The sequence below is a fragment of the Anabrus simplex genome, chromosome 3 (assembly GCF_040414725.1).
Source record: "Anabrus simplex isolate iqAnaSimp1 chromosome 3, ASM4041472v1, whole genome shotgun sequence".
NCBI classification, from domain to species: Eukaryota; Metazoa; Arthropoda; class Insecta; order Orthoptera; family Tettigoniidae; genus Anabrus; species Anabrus simplex.
The window spans coordinates 487,722,204-487,736,726 of record NC_090267.1 but is presented as its reverse complement, the minus strand read 5'-3'; the positions used below and the strand labels follow the sequence as shown (position 1 = coordinate 487,736,726).

Genomic DNA, 14,523 nt, shown 5'->3' with positions numbered 1-14,523 from the left:
ATAGGCAAAAATTATCCGTACGCCCGAGAAGGGATTTGAGCGTTGGACCCTCAGGTTAAAAGCCTAGTGCTCTACCGACTGAGCTACCCGGGGTACATTCGTAATTTTTTCATTTACATTTCTCACAGACACTTGGTTTCCTAGTTGATAAATAAGTTGAAATTTCCATCCGCCCGAGCAGGGATTTGAACCCTGGACCCTCAGGTTAAAAGCCTGATGCTCTACCGGCTGAGCTACTCGGGCTACATTCGTGTATTTTTCCTTTACATTTCTCACAGACACTTGATGTCCTTCTTGAGAAATAGTCAATAAATTTCCGTTCGCCCGAGCAGGGATTTGAACCCTGGACCCTCAGGTTAAAAGCCTGATGCTCTGCCGGCTGAGCTACTCGGGCTACATGGGTAAATTATTCATTTACATTTCTCACAGACACTTGGTATCCTCCTCGGTAAATAAGCAAAGAAACGCGTTCGCCCAAACACACTATTGAACACTGGACCCTAAGGTTAAAAGCACGACGCTCTACCGGCTGAGCTACTCGGGCTACTTTAGTCAATATTTCCTTTAGATTACTCACAGATACTTGATGTCCTTCTTGAGAAATAGTCAAGAAATTTCCGTTCGCCCGAGCAGGGATTTGAACCCTGGACCCTCAGGTTAAAAGCCTGATGCTCTACCGGCTGAGCTACTCGGGCTACATTCGTATACTATTCCTTTACATTTCTCAAGACTCTTGATGTCTTTCTTGAGAAACAGTCAATAAATTTCCGTTCGCCCGAGCAGGGATTTGAACCCTGGACCCTCAGGTTAAAAGCATAATGCGCTACCGGTTGAGCTAGTCCAGCTTCATTGGTAAATTATTCATTTACATTTCCTACAGACACTTGGTATCCTCGTTGATAAATAACCGAAAAGAACGCGTTCGCCCGAGCCGGGATTTGAACCCTGGACCCTCAGGTTAAATGCCTAACGTCTACCGACTGAGCTCCTCGGTATATATACGCAAATTTTTTAATAACATTTCTCACAGACACTTGATGTCTTCCTTGAGAAATAGGCAAAAAATATCCGTACGCCCGAGAAGGGATTTGAGCGTTGGACCCTCAGGTTAAAAGCCTAGTGCTCTACCGACTGAGCTACCCGGGGTACATTCGTAAATTTTTCATTTACATTCCTCACAGACACTTGGTGTCTTCCTTGAAAAATAGGCAAAAATTATCCGTACGCCCGAGAAGGGATTTGAACGTTGTACCCTCAGGTTAAAAGCCTAATGCTCTACCGACTGACCTACTCGGGCTATATTCGTACTTTTTTAATTACATTTCTCACAGACACTTGGTGTCTTCCATGAAAAATATGCAAAAAGTATCCGTACGCCCGAGAAGGGATTTGAGCGTTGGACCTCACGTTAAAAGCCTAGTGCTCTACAGACTGAGCTACCCGGGGTACATACGTAAATTTTTAATTGAATTTTTTCACAGACACTCAGTATCGTCGTTGATAAATAACCAAAAAAAAACGTTCGCAGGAGCAGGGATTGAACCCTGGACCCCCAGGTTAAAAGCCTAATGCTCTACCGACTGAGCTACTCGGGCTACGTTAGTAAGTTTTTCATTTTTATTTCTCACAGACACTTGGTGTCCTAGTTGATAAATAACCTAAACGTTACGTCCGCCCGAGCAGGGATTTGAACCCTGGACCCTCAGGTTAAAAGCCTGATGCTCTACCGGCTGAGCTACTCGGGCTACATTCGTATATTTTTCCTTTACATTTCTCACAGACACTTGATGTCCTTGAGAAATAGTCAATAAATTTCCGTTCGCCCGAGCAGGGATTTGAACCCTGGACCCTCAGGTTAAAAGCCTGATGCTCTACCGGCTGAGCTACTCGGGCTACATTCGTATAATTTTCCTTTACATTTCTCACAGACACTTGGTATCCTCCTCGATAAATAAGCAAAGAAACGCGTTCGCCCAAACACACTATTGAACACTGGACCCTAAGGTTAAAAGCCTGACGCTCTACCGGCTGAGCTACTCGGGCTACATTAGTAAATTTTTCCTTTAGATTACTCACAGACACTTGATGTCCTTCTTGAGAAATAGTCAAGAAATTTCCGTTCGCCCGAGCAGGGATTTGAACCCTGGACCCTCAGGTTAAAAAGCATAATGCTCAACCGACTGAGCTACTCGGGCTATGTTAGTACGTTTTTCATTTACATTTCTCACAGACACTTGGTGCCATAGTTGATAAATAAGCCAAAACTTCCGTCCGCCCGAGCAGGGATTTGATCCCTGAACCCCCAGGTTAAAAGCCTGATGCTCTACCGGCTGAACTACTCGGGCTACATTCGTATATTTTTCCTTTACATTTCTCACAGACACTTGATGTCTTTGTTGAGAAAAAGTCAATAAATTTCCGTTCGCCCGAGCAGGGATTTGAACCCTGGACCCTCAGGTTAAAAGCATAATGCGCTACCGGTTGAGCTACTCTAGCTTCATTGGTAAATTATTCATTTACTTTTCTCACAGACACTTGGTATCCTCGTTGATAAATAACCGAAAAGAACGCGTTCGCCCGAGCCGGGATTTGAACCCTGGACCCTCAGGTTAAATGCCTAACGTCTACCGACTGTGCTCCTCGGTATATATACGCAAATTTTTCAATAACATTTCTCACAGACACTTGATGTCTTCCTTGAGAAATAGGCAAAAAATATCCGTACGCCCGAGAAGGGATTTGAGCGTTGGACCCTCAGGTTAAAAGCCTAGTGCTCTACCGACTGAGCTACCCGGGGTACATTCGTAAATTTTTCATTTACATTTCTCACAGACACTTGGTGTCCTAGTTGATAAATAAGCTAAAACTTCCATCCGCCAGAGCAGGGATTCTAACCCTGGACCCTCAGGTTAAAAGCCTGATGCTCTACCGGCTGAGCTACTCGGGCTACATTCGTAAATTTTTCCTTTACATTTCTCACCGACACTTGATGTCCTTCTTGAGAAATAGTCAATAAATTTCCGTTCGCCCGAGCAGGGATTTGAACCCTGGACCCTCAGGTTAAAAGCCTGATGCTCTACCGGCTGAGCTACTCGGGCTAGATGGGTAAATTATTCATTTACATTTCTCACAGACACTTGGTATCCTCCTCGGTAAATAAGCAAAGAAACGCGTTCGCCCAAACACACTATTGAACACTGGACCCTAAGATTTAAAGCCTGACGCTTTACCGGCTGAGCTACTCGCGCTACATTAGTAAATGTTTCCTTTAGATTACTCACAGACACTTGATGTCCTTCTTGAGAAATAGTCGAGAAATTTCCGTTCGCCCGAGCAGGGATTTGAACCTTGGACCCTCAGGTTAAAAGCCTAATGCTCTACTGACTGAACTACTCGGGCTATATTCGTACTTTTTTAATTACATTTCTCACAGACACTTGGTGTCTTCCTTGAAAAATAGGCAAAAAGTATCCGTACGCCCGAGAAGGGATTTGAGCGTTGGACCTCACGTTAAAAGCCTAGTGCTCTACCGACTGAGCTACCCGGGGTACATTCGTAAATGTTTCATTGAATTTTTTCACAGACACTCAGTATCGTCGTTGATGAATAACTCAAAAAACACGTTCGCCCGAGCAGGGTTTGAACCCTGGACCCCCAGGTTAAACGCCTAATGCTCTACCGACTGAGCTACTGGGATTACGTTAGTAAGTTTTACATTTACGTTTCTCACAGACACTTGGTTTCCTAGTTGATAAAAAAGCTAAATCTTCCATCCGCCCGTGCAGGGATTTGAAGCCTGGACCCTCAGGTTAAAAGCCTGATGCTCTACCGGCTGAGCTACTCGGGCTACATTCGTAAATTTTTCCTTTACATTTCTCACCGACACTTGATGTCCTTCTTGAGAAATAGTCAATAAATTTCCGTTCGCCCGAGCAGGGATTTGAACCCTGGACCCTCAGGTTAAAAGCCTGATGCTCTACCGGCTGAGCTACTCGGGCTAGATGGGTAAATTATTCATTTACATTTCTCACAGACACTTGGTATCCTCCTCGGTAAATAAGCAAAGAAACGCGTTCGCCCAAACACACTATTGAACACTGGACCCTAAGATTTAAAGCCTGACGCTTTACCGGCTGAGCTACTCGCGCTACATTAGTAAATGTTTCCTTTAGATTACTCACAGACACTTGATGTCCTTCTTGAGAAATAGTCGAGAAATTTCCGTTCGCCCGAGCAGGGATTTGAACCTTGGACTCCTCAGGTTAAAAGCCTAATGCTCTACTGACTGAACTACTCGGGCTATATTCGTACTTTTTTAATTACATTTCTCACAGACACTTGGTGTCTTCCTTGAAAAATAGGCAAAAAGTATCCGTACGCCCGAGAAGGGATTTGAGCGTTGGACCTCACGTTAAAAGCCTAGTGCTCTACCGACTGAGCTACCCGGGGTACATTCGTAAATGTTTCATTGAATTTTTTCACAGACACTCAGTATCGTCGTTGATGAATAACTCAAAAAACACGTTCGCCCGAGCAGGGTTTGAACCCTGGACCCCCAGGTTAAACGCCTAATGCTCTACCGACTGAGCTACTGGGATTACGTTAGTAAGTTTTACATTTACGTTTCTCACAGACACTTGGTTTCCTAGTTGATAAATAAGCTAAAACTTCCATCCGCCCGAGCAGGGATTTGAACCCTGGACCCTCAGGTTAAAAGCCTGATGCTCTACCGGCTGAGCTACTCGGGCTACATTCGTATGTTTTTCCTTTACATTTCTCACAGACACTTGATGTCCTTCTTGAGAAATAGTCAATAAATGTCCGTTCGCCCGAGCAGGGATTTGAACCCTGGACCCTCAGGTTAAAAGCCTGATGCTCTACCGGCTGAGCTACTCGGGCTAGATGGGTAAATTATTCATTTACATTTCTCACAGACACTTGGTACCCTCCTCGGTAAATAAGCAAAGAAACGCGTTCGCCCAAACACACTATTGAACACTGGACCCTAAGGTTAAAAGCATGACGCTCTACCGGCTGAGCTACTCGGGCTACATTAGTAAATATTTCCTTTAGATTACTCACAGACACTTGATGTTCTTCTTGAGAATTAGTCAAGAAATTTCCGTTCGCCCGAGCAGGGATTTGAACCCTGGACCCTCAGGTCAAAAGCCTGATGCTCTACCGGCTGAGCTACTCGGGCTGCATTCGTATATTTTTCCTTTACATTTCCCAAGACACTTGATGTCTATCTTGAGAAATAGTCAATAAATTTCCGTTCGCCCGAGCAGGGATTTGAACCCTGGACCCTCAGGTTAAAAGCATAATGCGCTACCGGTTGAGCTACTCTAGCTTCATTGGTAAATTATTCATTTACATTTCCTACAGACACTTGGTATCCTCGTTGATAAATAACCGAAAAGAACGCTTTCGCCCGAGCCGGGATTTGAACCCTGGACACTCAGGTTAAATGCCTAACGTCTACCGACTGAGCTCCTCGGTTTATATACGCAAATTTTTGAATAACATTTCTCACAGACACTTGATGTCTTCCTTGAGAAATAGGCAAAAAATATCCGTACGCCCGAGAAGGGATTTGAGCGTTGGACCCTCAGGTTAAAAGCCTAGTGCTCTACCGACTGAGCTACCCGGGGTACATTCGTAAATTTTTCATTTACATTTCTCACAGACACTTGGTGTCCTAGTTGATAAATAAGCTAAAACTTCCATCCGCCAGAGCAGGGATTCTAACCCTGGACCCTCAGGTTAAAAGCCTGATGCTCTACCGGCTGAGCTACTCGGGCTACATTCGTATATTTTTCCTTTACATTTCTCACCGACACTTGATGTCCTTCTTGAGAAATAGTCAATAAATTTCCGTTCGCCCGAGCAGGGATTTGAACCCTGGACCATCAGGTTAAAAGCCTGATGCTCTACCGGCTGAGCTACTCGGGCTAGATGGGTAAATTATCCATTTACATTTCTCACAGACACTTGGTATCCTCCTCGGTAAATAAGCAAAGAAACGCGTTCGCCCAAACACACTATTGAACACTATACCCTAAGATTTAAAGCCTGACGCTCTACCGGCTGAGCTACTCGGGCTACATTAGTAAATGTTTCCTTTAGATTACTCACAGACACTTGATGTCCTTCTTGAGAAATAGTCGAGAAATTTCCGTTCGCCCGAGCAGGGATTTGAACCTTGGACCCTCAGGTTAAAAGCCTAATGCTCTACTGACTGAACTACTCGGGCTATATTCGTACTTTTTTAATTACATTTCTCACAGACACTTGGTGTCTTCCTTGAAAAATAGGCCAAAAGTATCCGTACGCCCGAGAAGGGATTTGAGCGGTGGACCTCACGTTAAAAGCCTAGTGCTCTACCGACTGAGCTACCCGGGGTACATTCGTAAATGTTTCATTGAATTTTTTCACAGACACTCAGTATCGTCGTTGATGAATAACCCAAAAAACACGTTCGCCCGAGCAGGGATTGAACCCTGGACCCCCAGGTTAAAAGCCTAATGCTCTACCGACTGAGCTACTGGGATTACGTTAGTAAGTTTTACATTTACATTTCTCACAGACACTTGGTTTCCTAGTTGATAAATAAGCTAAAACTTCCATCCGCCCGAGCAGGGATTTGAACCCTGGACCCTCAGGTTAAAAGCATGATGCTCTACCGGCTGAGCTACTCGGGCTACATTCGTATATTTTTCCTTTACATTTCTCACAGACACTTGATGTCCTTCTTGAGAAATAGTCAATAAATGTCCGTTCGCCCGAGCAGGGATTTGAACCCTGGACCCTCAGGTTAAAAGCCTGATGCTCTACCGGCTGAGCTACTCGGGCTAGATGGGTAAATTATTCATTTACATTTCTCACAGACACTTGGTACCCTCCTCGGTAAATAAGCAAAGAAACGCCTTCGTACAAACACACTATTGAACACTGGACCCTAAGGTTAAAAGCATGACGCTCTAACGGCTGAGCTACTCGGGCTACATTAGTAAATATTTCCTTTAGATTACTCACAGACACTTGATGTTCTTCTTGAGAAATAGTCAAGAAATTTCCGTTCGCCCGAGCAGGGATTTGAACCCTGGACCCTCAGGTTAAAAGCCTGATGCTCTACCGGCTGAGCTACTCGGGCTACATTCGTATATTTTTCCTTTACATTTCTCAAGACACTTGATGTCTATCTTGAGAAATAGTCAAAAAATTTCCGTTCGCCCGAGCAGGGATTTGAACCCTGGACCCTCAGGTTAAAAGCATAATGCGCTACCGGTTGAGCTACTCTAGCTTCATTGGTAAATTATTCATTTACATTTCCTACAGACACTTGGTATCCTCGTTGATAAATAACCGAAAAGAACGCTTTCGCCCGAGCCGGGATTTGAACCCTGGACCCTCAGGTTAAATGCCTAACATCTACCGACTGAGCTCCTCGGTATATATACGCAAATTTTTTAATAACATTTCTCACAGACACTTGATGTCTTCCTTGAGAAATAGGCAAAAAATATCCGTACGCCCGAGAAGGGATTTGAGCGTTGGACCCTCAGGTTAAAAGCCTAGTGCTCTACCGACTGAGCTACCCGGGGTACATTCGTAAATTTTTCATTTACATTCCTCACAGACACTTGGTGTCTTCCTTGAAAAATAGGCAAAAATTATCCGTACGCCCGAGAAGGGATTTGAACGTTGTACCCTCAGGTTAAAAGCCTAATGCTCTACCGACTGACCTACTCGGGCTATATTCGTACTTTTTTAATTACATTTCTCACAGACACTTGGTGCCATAGTTGATAAATAAGCCAAAACCTCCGTCCGCCCGAGCAGGGATTTGATCCCTGAACCCCCAGGTTAAAAGCCTGATGCTCTACCGGCTGAACTACTCGGGCTACATTCGTATATTTTTCCTTTACTTTTCTCACAGACACTTGATGTCCTTGAGAAAAAGTCAATAAATTTCCGTTCGCCCGAGCCGGGATTTGAACCCTGGACCCTCACGTTAAAAGCATGATGCTCTACCGGCTGAGCTACTCGGGCTACATTGGTAAATTACTCATTTACATTTCTCACAGATACTTGATGTCCTTCTTGAGAAATAGTCAATAAATCTCCGTTCGCCCGAGCAGGGATTTAAAGCCTGGACCCTCAGGTTAAAAGCATGATGATCTACCGGCTGAGCTACTCGGGCTACATTGGAAATTTATTCATTTACATTTCTCACAGACACTTGGTATCCTCGTTGATAAATAACCGAAAAGAACGCGTTCGCCCGAGCAGGGATTTGAACCCTGGACCCTCAGGTTAAAAGAATAATGCTATACCGACTGAGCTACTCGGGACGTTAGTAGGTTAATCATTTACATTTCTCACAGACACTTGGTATCCTACTTGGTAAATAAGCCAATACTCCCGTCCGCCCGAGCTTGGATTTGAACGTTGTACCCTCAGGTTAAAAGCCTAATGCTCTACCGACTGAGCTACTCGGGCTATATTCGTCATCATCATCATCATCTGTTTACCCTCCAGGGTAGGCTTTTCCCTCGGACACAGCGAGGGATCCCACCTCTACCGCCTCAAGGGCAGTGTCCTGGAGCTTCAGACTCTTGGTCGGGGATACAACTGGGGAGAATGACCAGTACCTCGCCCAGGCGGCCTCACCTGCTATGCTGAACAGGGGCCTTGTGGAGGGATGGGAAGATTGGAAGGGATAGGCAAGGAAGAGGGAAAGAAGCGGCCGTGGCCTTATGTTAGGTACCATCCCGGCATTCGCCTGGAGGAGAAGTGGGAAACCACGGAAAACCACTTCCAGGATGGCTGAGGTGGTAATCGAACCCACCTCTACTCAGTTGACCTCCCGAGGCTGAGTGGACCCCGTTCCAGCCCTCATACCACTTTTCAAATTTCGTGGCAGAGCCGGGAATCGAACCCGGGCCTCCGGGGGTGGCAGCTAATCACGCTAACCACTACACCACAGAGGCGGACTATATTCGTACTTTTTTAATTACATTTCTCACAGACACATGGTATCCTCTTTGATAAATAATCGAAAAGAACGCGTTCGCTCGAGCAGGGATTTGAAACCTGGACCCTCAGGTTAAAAGCCTAATGCTATACCGACTGAGCTACTCGGGACGTTAGTGGGTTATTCATTTACATTTCTCACAGACACTTGGTATCCTACTTGGTAAATAAGCCAAAACTCCCGTCCGCCCGAGCTGGGATTTGAACCCTGGACCCTCAGGTTAAAAGCCTGATGGTCTACGGCTGAGCTACTCGGGCTACATTAGTACATTTTTCCTTTACATTTCTCACAGACACTTGATGTTTTTCTTGAGAAATTGTCAATAAATTTCCGTTCGCCGGTGCAGGGATTTGAACCCTGGACCATCAGGTTTAAAGCATGATGCTCTACCGGTTGAGCTACTCTGGCTTCATTGGTCAATTATTCATTTACATTTCTCACAGACACTCGGTATCCTCGTTGATAAATAACCGAAAAGAACGCGTTCGCCCTAGCAGGGATTTGAACCCTGGACCCTCAGGTTAAAAGCCTAACGCTCTACCGACTGAGCTCCTCGGTATATATACGCATATTTTTTAATAACATTTCTCACAGACACTTGATGTCTTCCTTGAAAAATATGCAAAAATTAACCGTACGCCCGAGAAGGGATTTGAGCGTTGGACTCTCAAGTTAAGAGCCTAGTGCTCTACCGACTGAGCTAGCCGGGGTTCTTTCTTAACTTTGTCATTGAATTTTTTCACAGCCACTCAGTATCGTCGTTGATAAATAACCGAAAAAACATGTTCGCCCGAGCAGGGATTGAACCCTGGTCCCCCGGGTTAAAATTCTGATGCTCAACCGACTGAGCTACTCGGGCTACGTTAGTACGTTTTTCATTTACATTTCTCACAGACACTTGATGTCCTTCTTGAGTAATAGTCAATAAATTTCCGTTCGCCCGAGCAGGGATTTGAACCCTGGACCCTCAGGTTAAAAGCCTGATGCTCTACCGGCTGATATACTCGGGCTACATTGCTAAATTATTCATTTACATTTCTCACAGACACTTGGAATCCTCCTCGGTAAATAAACAAAGAAACGCGTTCGCCCATACGCACATTTGAACACTGGACCCTCAGGTTAAAAGCCTAATGACCTATCGACTGAGCTACTCGGGCTTCATTCGTTAATTTTTCATCTACATTTCTCAAAGACACTTGTTGTCTTCCTTGAAAAATAGGCAAAAAATATGTACGCCTGAGAATGGATTTGAACGTTGGTCCCTCAGGTTAAAAGCCTAATGCTCTACCGACTGAGCTACTCGGGCTACGTTAGTAGGTTTTTCATTTACATTTCTCACAGACACTTGGTATCCTACTTGGTAAATAAGCCGAAACTCCCGTCCGCCCGAGCAGGGATTTGAACCCTGGACCCTCAGGTTAAAAGCCTGATGCTCTACCGGCTGATCTACTCGGGCTACATTGCTAAATTATTCATTTACATTTCTCACAGACACTTGGTATCCTCCTCGGTAAATAAGCAAAGAAACGCGTTGGCCCAAACACACATTTGAACACTGGACCCTAAGTTTAAAAGCCTAATGCTCTACCGACTGAGCTACTCGGGCTATATTCGCATGTTTTTAATTACATTTCTCACAGACACTTGGTGTCTTCCTTGAGAAATAGGCAAAAATATTCCGTACGCCCGAGAAGGGATTTGAACGCTGTACCCTCAGGTTAAAAGCCTAATGCTCTACCGACTGAGCTACTCGGGCTACGTTTGTAGGTTGTTCATTTACATTTCTCCAGTCTAGCTCAAGCGGTCGAGGAGAGAGGTTGCGTAGTGAAGTGCGTGCTGTGAACATGGTCGGCATTGAACAGTACCGGGCCGCTATTGGGAAATGGCAGGCAAGGCAGAAGAAGGAGACCAGGAATGGATTGGTGATAATTACGGATGGATTAAAAATGAGTGAAGCGGTGCTGGTAGTGACAGTGATAGCGGTGCTACTGGTTATTGTGGGGGTGGAAGAAAACCCAGGCCCAAGTACCAGTGGAAAATATAGTACGGAGGATTTGGCCGCACTCAGGGTGGTTGTAAGTGAAGTTATGCAGGAAAAGTGTCAATGGGATAAGTGCAGGAAATAAAGGACATGATGGAGGAGCAGAGAAAGGAGATAGGGAACATGAAGAAATGGCTTGAAACGAAGACAGAGGAATCGAGCAGGAGAGTGGACAATAATGAGAAAGAAATCGAGTTATTGAGAGGGGAAGTGAAACATCTGAAAGAGGAGGTGATGAAGAAAGAAGTGGAGGGGTACAGGCAGGAGAGATTGGAGAAAGCCATATTTATATATGGAGTTGAGGAAGGGGCGAGGGAGAGCAAGATTGAACTGATATCTAAGGTGGTGGAAGTTATACGTGATTCAATGAAGATAAACTTTAGTCAGATAGACATAGACGATGTAGAGAGAATTGGTAAGACTAAAGGTCGGAGGCCAATTAGGGTAAAAGTTTTATCTACCCTAATGGCAGAAATTGTGGTAGGTAACAGTAAGAATTTGCAGGGACAGAAAATAAGGGTGAAAAGAGACATGGGAAGAGAAGGAAGTGAAAATATGAAGATCTTGAATAGGCACCTATGGAGAGCGAGGAACCAGGGGCTAAAGGCCCGAATAAGAGGTCTGAGGTTGGAGGTGACAAACGGGCGATGGGTTAGAGTACATTCAGTGACGAAGCTAAAGGAGATGGACGAAAACGAGATGGTTGAGGGTGGTGAGAGGACAAGGCAAGATGGGAAGAAGAAAGAAGAAAAGAAGAGGATTAGGGACGTGGCAGGAGAGGAGAGCATCTCCGAAGAGAATGGGCAGTGCAGCCGGGAGACAGAAGATCAAGATAGTGAAGTGGACGGGGAGAGTGAGCAGCAAGAAACTGGGAGAGTAGAGTGTAGTGTTGCAGTGAGCAAGAAAGGACAAGGGAAGGTGGATTCAGAAGTCCAAAATAGTGAGGGGGTGAGTGGGGGTGAGCAGCAAGAAGCGTAGAGAGCAGGGTGCAGTGGTGTAGTGAACAAGAAAGGTCAAGAGGAGACAGATCGACAGGAAGGTAAAAAAATTATGAGTAAAGTCAGAAGTAAGAGCTTAAAAGACATAAGGGGAAAGGTACGTAAAGGGATGGAGGATACAGAGGACGAGAGGTCGATAACTACTAGAAGTAAGAATAGAGGGGGAGACCTAGAAGGGAGGGAGGGAAAGTTATAACTATATTGGAAAATAGGATGTGTGAATATTGAGGGACTAAGGAACAAATTAGGAAACAAGAAAGTTCGGGAAGTAATTGAAAGTTTTGATGTTGTGGCACTCTTGGAGACGTGGTTGGAAACAGGGAGGGAGATTTCATGGAAGGGGTTTGAGATAAAATATAAATATAGAAGAAAAGAGAGGAATAAGGGACGAGCACCAGGAGGGATGATAGTTCTAATTAGGGAAGAAATTAGTGAAAGAGTAGAGGATATAGAGACCGATATGATGGAAACCATATGGCTGAGATTGAATTTGGGAGGGGGTGAGGGAAGGAGGAAGAAAATAAATCTAGCTTTTGTTTACTGCCACCCTAGTAATTCAGCATATGCAAATAAATATTTTTTGAAGAGTTATTGGTGGATATTGGTAGGATAAGGGGAATGTATCCAGGTGAGGAGGATATGTTGTTATTTGGGGATTGGAACGCGAGAATAGGGGAACAGAGCCCAGTTTATAGTAGGGAGGATGGAATGTGTTTGTTGGAAAGTAGAAGGAGTGAGGACAAAATTACAAATAGTTATGGAGAGAAGCTCCTAGAGATGTGTGCTGTGGGAAATTTGTATATTATGAATGGGTGGATAGAGGGTGACAGGACGGGGAAATTGACATATGTTACTGAGAAGGGTGGTAGTGTGATAGATATGGTTTTAAGTTCGGAAGGGATGATTGAGGAAGTTGTAAGAATGGAAATTAGAGACTGGATTGAATCACACCATTTCCCGGTGAGGGTTATGCTGAAAAGGGAGGAAGAGAAGTGTACAATGAAGGAAGATGAGACAAATGATAAACGAGGGAGTGGTTATAATAAGTATAAATGGACAGAGAAGGTGGGCCGGGATTGGAATAGGGTAGTAAAAGAGGAGTTACATCTTCTGAAATATGGGTGGGAAGGGGCGTTAGAAGAGAATAATACTGATAAAGCCTTGGAATTGTTGCTACATCCAATGAAGATGATAGCGCAGAAGGCGAAAGCTAGAAAGGGAAATAAGAAAGACGGAGAAGAATGGTTTAATAGGGAGTGTGAAGGAATGCGGAGGAAGGTGATGGACGCGTTAGGAGAATATAGAAGGAAAGGTGGGAGCCAAGAAAGGGAGTTTTTCTGTAGATTGAGGAAGGAGTATAAAAAGAAAATTTGTGAGACAAAAAAGACGTGGTTAGAGGAACAAATGGAAGCCATAAATAATGACTGCAAGACAAATAATTTTGAGAGAGTTTGGGATAAGATTAATAAAATTATTAAGGGTGGAAGGAATATAGAGAGAACGAGTATTGAGGAAGTGCAATGGGTCAGGCACTTTGATGAATTACTAGGGAAAAAGGGGGATGAAAGGTGGAGAGGTTCGGGAGAAGAAGTAATTTGGAGGAATAGGAGAGTGGCAATTTATGACCTGGATAAAGAAATCACAAGAGAGGAAATCCTGAGAGTGATAAGCAGAGCCAGAGCGAAGTCGGCCGGGGGGTGTAATGGTATAAATAACAAGTTTTGGAAGGAAATTAGTAAAAATGAGATAATGATAGAGGGCATGGTTAAACTATTCAATAGGATATTTGAGGGAGGTAATTACCCTAAGGAATGGGAAACAGGAATTATATGCCCTATATACAAGGGGAAGGGTAGTAGGAACAATGTGAACAGTTATAGAGGTATATCTCTGTTGGATTCTTTGAGTAAAATATATACTGGTGTGTTAGCGAACAGAATAAGCGGGTGGGCGGAAGAAAATGAAATTTTGACAGATTACCAAGGGGGATTTAGGAAAAAGAAAAGAACAGTGGATAATATAATGATAGTAAAGGCTATTTTAGAAAAGTATAAGAATATGGCTAGAAGTACGGTTTATGTAGCAGCAATAGATTTTGAGAAAGCTTTTGACAAGGTGAATAGAGAGGCCCTATTAGAGAAATTAGGCAGGCCAGGGATTTCGGAGAAGATGTTGAGGGCAGTGGAAGGAATATATAGGGTTGTCAGGTTTTGTGTAAAATTGGGAGAAGGGAGACTGAGTGGACCATTAGAGTCCAAGGTGGGTTTAAAACAAGGATGCAAGTTATCGCCAATACTGTTTATTTTATTTATCAACGATATTTTAGAGGGGTTTGGGGCAGAAAATTGGGCTGTACCAGTAATTAATGGTTTTGAAGTACCAGGACTGATATTTGCGGATGATGTGTTATTGATGACGCTAACCTCAGGGGCGATGAATAGGGC

At 44.2% G+C, this 14,523-nt stretch overlaps 20 non-coding genes across 20 annotated transcripts; all 20 read right to left on the bottom strand.

Moving 5' to 3' along the window:
* Nucleotides 1–170: 170 nt before the first annotated feature.
* TRNAK-UUU (transfer RNA lysine (anticodon UUU)) lies at nucleotides 171–243 on the bottom strand. Its single transcript has one exon. It is a non-coding gene; the product is annotated as a tRNA-Lys (tRNA).
* Nucleotides 244–321: 78 nt separating this feature from the next.
* TRNAK-UUU (transfer RNA lysine (anticodon UUU)) lies at nucleotides 322–394 on the bottom strand. The gene has a single exon. It is a non-coding gene; the product is annotated as a tRNA-Lys (tRNA).
* Nucleotides 395–622: 228 nt separating this feature from the next.
* Nucleotides 623–695, bottom strand: TRNAK-UUU (transfer RNA lysine (anticodon UUU)). Its single transcript has one exon. It is a non-coding gene; the product is annotated as a tRNA-Lys (tRNA).
* Nucleotides 696–1,672: 977 nt separating this feature from the next.
* TRNAK-UUU (transfer RNA lysine (anticodon UUU)) lies at nucleotides 1,673–1,745 on the bottom strand. The gene has a single exon. It is a non-coding gene; the product is annotated as a tRNA-Lys (tRNA).
* A 75-nt stretch (nucleotides 1,746–1,820) lies between these two features.
* On the bottom strand, nucleotides 1,821–1,893 carry TRNAK-UUU (transfer RNA lysine (anticodon UUU)). The gene has a single exon. It is a non-coding gene; the product is annotated as a tRNA-Lys (tRNA).
* Nucleotides 1,894–2,272: 379 nt separating this feature from the next.
* Nucleotides 2,273–2,345, bottom strand: TRNAK-UUU (transfer RNA lysine (anticodon UUU)). Its single transcript has one exon. It is a non-coding gene; the product is annotated as a tRNA-Lys (tRNA).
* A 529-nt stretch (nucleotides 2,346–2,874) lies between these two features.
* TRNAK-UUU (transfer RNA lysine (anticodon UUU)) lies at nucleotides 2,875–2,947 on the bottom strand. The gene has a single exon. It is a non-coding gene; the product is annotated as a tRNA-Lys (tRNA).
* A 78-nt stretch (nucleotides 2,948–3,025) lies between these two features.
* Nucleotides 3,026–3,098, bottom strand: TRNAK-UUU (transfer RNA lysine (anticodon UUU)). Its single transcript has one exon. It is a non-coding gene; the product is annotated as a tRNA-Lys (tRNA).
* An 827-nt stretch (nucleotides 3,099–3,925) lies between these two features.
* Nucleotides 3,926–3,998, bottom strand: TRNAK-UUU (transfer RNA lysine (anticodon UUU)). Its single transcript has one exon. It is a non-coding gene; the product is annotated as a tRNA-Lys (tRNA).
* A 677-nt stretch (nucleotides 3,999–4,675) lies between these two features.
* TRNAK-UUU (transfer RNA lysine (anticodon UUU)) lies at nucleotides 4,676–4,748 on the bottom strand. Its single transcript has one exon. It is a non-coding gene; the product is annotated as a tRNA-Lys (tRNA).
* Nucleotides 4,749–4,826: 78 nt separating this feature from the next.
* Nucleotides 4,827–4,899, bottom strand: TRNAK-UUU (transfer RNA lysine (anticodon UUU)). The gene has a single exon. It is a non-coding gene; the product is annotated as a tRNA-Lys (tRNA).
* Nucleotides 4,900–5,127: 228 nt separating this feature from the next.
* On the bottom strand, nucleotides 5,128–5,200 carry TRNAK-UUU (transfer RNA lysine (anticodon UUU)). Its single transcript has one exon. It is a non-coding gene; the product is annotated as a tRNA-Lys (tRNA).
* A 528-nt stretch (nucleotides 5,201–5,728) lies between these two features.
* On the bottom strand, nucleotides 5,729–5,801 carry TRNAK-UUU (transfer RNA lysine (anticodon UUU)). The gene has a single exon. It is a non-coding gene; the product is annotated as a tRNA-Lys (tRNA).
* A 78-nt stretch (nucleotides 5,802–5,879) lies between these two features.
* On the bottom strand, nucleotides 5,880–5,952 carry TRNAK-UUU (transfer RNA lysine (anticodon UUU)). Its single transcript has one exon. It is a non-coding gene; the product is annotated as a tRNA-Lys (tRNA).
* A 676-nt stretch (nucleotides 5,953–6,628) lies between these two features.
* On the bottom strand, nucleotides 6,629–6,701 carry TRNAK-UUU (transfer RNA lysine (anticodon UUU)). Its single transcript has one exon. It is a non-coding gene; the product is annotated as a tRNA-Lys (tRNA).
* Nucleotides 6,702–6,779: 78 nt separating this feature from the next.
* Nucleotides 6,780–6,852, bottom strand: TRNAK-UUU (transfer RNA lysine (anticodon UUU)). Its single transcript has one exon. It is a non-coding gene; the product is annotated as a tRNA-Lys (tRNA).
* Nucleotides 6,853–7,080: 228 nt separating this feature from the next.
* On the bottom strand, nucleotides 7,081–7,153 carry TRNAK-UUU (transfer RNA lysine (anticodon UUU)). Its single transcript has one exon. It is a non-coding gene; the product is annotated as a tRNA-Lys (tRNA).
* Nucleotides 7,154–7,831: 678 nt separating this feature from the next.
* Nucleotides 7,832–7,904, bottom strand: TRNAK-UUU (transfer RNA lysine (anticodon UUU)). Its single transcript has one exon. It is a non-coding gene; the product is annotated as a tRNA-Lys (tRNA).
* Nucleotides 7,905–7,979: 75 nt separating this feature from the next.
* On the bottom strand, nucleotides 7,980–8,052 carry TRNAK-UUU (transfer RNA lysine (anticodon UUU)). The gene has a single exon. It is a non-coding gene; the product is annotated as a tRNA-Lys (tRNA).
* Nucleotides 8,053–10,423: 2,371 nt separating this feature from the next.
* On the bottom strand, nucleotides 10,424–10,496 carry TRNAK-UUU (transfer RNA lysine (anticodon UUU)). Its single transcript has one exon. It is a non-coding gene; the product is annotated as a tRNA-Lys (tRNA).
* Between the last annotated feature and the right edge of the window lie 4,027 nt (nucleotides 10,497–14,523).